The 3,723-nt window shown below is 32.2% G+C and overlaps 1 pseudogene; it reads left to right on the forward strand.

Moving 5' to 3' along the window:
• The first annotated feature begins 2,613 nt into the window (after positions 1-2,613).
• Positions 2,614-2,713, forward strand: LOC138822093 (U6 spliceosomal RNA; annotated as a pseudogene).
• The last annotated feature ends 1,010 nt before the right edge of the window (positions 2,714-3,723 follow it).

Raw genomic sequence — 3,723 nt, forward strand, 5'->3', positions numbered from 1 at the left:
CTGGAGATGTGAAGCACCTAGACATGATTTTATTCTCATCTTTTTGGAAGATTAATCTTTAGTCACCAAGAAAGTTTAAAAATCACTTAGAATTTATACCTAACTACCAGTTTTTATAAATGGCTTTGTACAATGGTGTGTGATTATTTTATTTTACATGGGATGATATTTTCTACTACCTATAAGTTTTAGAAAAAGAAGAAAATTAAATTTACTACTGTAGAGGAATATGATAGAAATAGAAGACAGATTTTATCTTTGTCACATCTCTGATCAGTACCCATATTCAAGACTTAAAATCATATTTCTTACTTTGTTTGACAGATAGGGAAATTATATGATAAGGCAACAATGATAAGGCAACTACTAGTGACTTTTTAAAATGTACCTTCTTATGTGATGAAATTTACTTTATTAGCTAATATTTGGGTTTGAATTATGGGAGGCTGATCTATTTAACACATTTCTGGAAGGCACCTACTGACCAACGCAAATGGTGGGAGATACTATTTCTACCCATTAATGACTGGTTGAACTTATTTGGCATTAGGGCTGGGTAAATAAATCAACTATTGTAACTTGATTCCTACACTTGAAAAACTTTTAATGTCACTATCATCTACCTGTCAAGTGTTATTTTGGTGAATATGATTTTTAAAAGTTTATTTGAAAAGGAATATACTTTCAAGAGATTAAATGTAGGTTATCATTGGTTTGAGAATGACAACATTTTTAGAGTACAAAACCAAGATTTACTGAAGTACCAGTGTTTTGAATTTCTAAGGGTCTTCTCAATTAATGTTTTTCGAAATTATATTTGACCTCTAAGTCAAGTTTTCCTAGCCTTGGTAGAACAATTATGGATCTATCATTCCAGGGATTTTTTGGCCTACTTATGCTGGACTGAAATCTTTTATTCATCATTAGGAGTGGGGTATTAAAAATAATCTTGTGACATTTGTGATTTTGTTCACTCATATGGGCTGGGCATCTGTAAATTGAAAGTTTGAACTACAGTACTTTCTCTCATATTTTGTGATCTCATCTTTCATTTTAAGTTGTCTTACATTTCACAATTGCTTACTGCTAATTCCTGCGAGGTATTTTAGTACTGAAATATTATAGGAAATGAGAAATTGAGATGGGTCTTCAATTACTTTCTCTTAGCATGTTGCATGGGCCAAGGTGAGAAGTCTTGCCCATATTATCTAGTGATGCAGGCAACTGGGATCTGATATCCTTGGACCCGTGGGTACTGCAGAAGAATAATAGTTTTTAGGATCATATCAGCAAAATTTGGGTGTAATCAGTAAGAATGTTTCAGAAATACGTAGAAAAACACTTTGGGACTAGTGAGTTAACACAATAAATACAGCAGCAGTGTGAAATATCTTCTAGATTAGAGGAAAACAATACTTACTGTTTTTTTTTATTATGTGAATTCAGAAGACCAAGAACAGTTAGAAGGTATCACAAGTTTATACCGAAGACATTGCATTGATACTTTTTATATACTAATATATATTCTAAACCTAATTATTTATGTTCCAATCTATTTATGGGAGTAAATTTCAATTTATTTGTTAAATTATCAATTAATTCTAGTAAGGTTCACTGCGTGAAATTTAAGATCAGCACATATAAATATAAAATATATAAGTATATATAATATAAGAAATTGTTATGCATTGTTCTGTTGTGGTTAGGGTATCAAAGGCAACTGTGCTTTAAAGTATTATTCCATTATCTCTACCTCAGTTTTTGGTAGAATTAAACATAGAACCTTACTATTTGTAAATTTACAGCCTAGAGGCAAGAGGAAACACTTTGATTAAAACATTACCAAATTAAGTCCTAATATCCGGGAGAAACATATGGACTTCTCCAGGAGCTATGGAAATATTTGTTGATAGAAAGTCAGTAGTGTAAGTTCCTGCCTGGTTGGATGGTAGACTGGCCAGGATATTAGGTAAACATGCATATGAACAATTTTTTCACCTTCTTGGCTTTAGCTACTTTTGAAATGATAGGTATAATAAACAATTATATTTTGATAAAATACCTTCTATTCTGAACAATTCGGTCTGAAGTGTTCATCTCTCTATGAACCCTTGTAACTAAAATTAGTTTTGTTCCAGTAAGACAATCTATGCTGTCAGGGTAAGATGTTCTGGTTGGTCTGTTCCTACATTGAAGAAGGGTAAAGGTTCAGGAAGACATTTGTACCACTGCGACCTCATTTAGGAAATTTTAAGCTGCAGAAATTTAGAAGTAGCTTTTAAGCAAGGCTTACTTTTAATCCATTAGCTCCACAAAGTTAACTCAGTTGATAAGTAAGTACTTGAAAAGCCATCACCTTTGGATTTCGCTATAAAGGCTTCAAAATATGATCAAATTTAAAATGAAAACGACAAAATAGTCATTGACAAAAAATTGCAAATGTGAGTAATCGACCAAACAATGTAAGTTTTTCCCACTATACACAGAAATTTAGAGAAATAAGATCAATAGCATTTTAGGGACAATAAGGGTTCCTTGTTACAAATAGGCAACCAAGGATATATGCCTGTATAAAGATTGCATCATTAACTACTTAAATTTAGAGGATACTACATGCTTCAGCAGCAGGTCTACCCAAATGACAACAATACAGAGATTAACATGGCACTTGCAGAAGGATGATACAATAATTCGTGAAATATTCCATATTTTTCATTCTACAAATGCAAGAAATGACAAACAGTTATTAAAAAGTTGATTACAAAAACACAAGTGTAACAATACATGTAATTCATAGAATTAAAGGTTAGTTTGACATCAGTGTATTAAATCTTCACCTTAGAAAGGCCCTTACATAGCATAGCCTTTACAAAACTTGAATTTTTTATATGGAATGTAATCTGAAAGGACGCATTTATTAATGAATCTATATATTATAAAACAATGTAGACTTCAAAGTATTATATCTAGAAGATAATGAAATAGATTATGGACTCTATACAAACCTAGATATACTTTTTTTTTCAGACAAGCACCAGGAATAACTTTAGTTTCTATACTATACAACAGATAAGTTAAAATTTTAAAAAAATGACAAGCTCTGCAGAAATCATTATAGATGCATACAATCAACTCTTGAATACATTTTGACATCAAAGTGAGGCAATTCACGTGGAACAATACCATGGAATCCATGAATTTTTAAATTAAGATATTGCTGTTGCTTTTTATTATCAAAATATTTTGTAGGGACACAAAGGATGGAATGGCACCTTTGAAATTTAAGAAACTTAACCAAACCATTACTACATAAGAGAATAATTTGTACAGCTTTCCACAACTTCAAAGAGGTAGTGATACATACTTATCCTTTTGGCAATATCAAATGCAGTTTCTTCCAAGTTGTTCTTCAGACCCGGTTTGATACAATGGTTCAACAGAAGGAGATAGAACATATCTTTGCTATTCCTATTCCCAGCAGCAAGATGCAAGGGCGTCAAGATGCCATTAGTTTGGGGATTGGTATCTGGATCATGATGAATTAAGAAAGAATCCATTCTGGTATTATTCCATATATAAGTACTATGCAGGGGTGCCAAGTCATTCACAGTTATTGCATGAATATCTGCCTTGAGCTACCAACTCATGGACAATATCTATATGTCCACTCTAGGCTTCCCGATGAAGAGGGGTATACTTATCCTCATTCCTGGTATTCATGTG

The sequence above is a fragment of the Dipodomys merriami genome, unplaced genomic scaffold (genome assembly GCF_024711535.1).
Source record: "Dipodomys merriami isolate MVZ:Mamm:240054 unplaced genomic scaffold, mDipMer1.0.p SCAF_982, whole genome shotgun sequence".
Lineage (NCBI taxonomy): Eukaryota > Metazoa > Chordata > Mammalia > Rodentia > Heteromyidae > Dipodomys > Dipodomys merriami.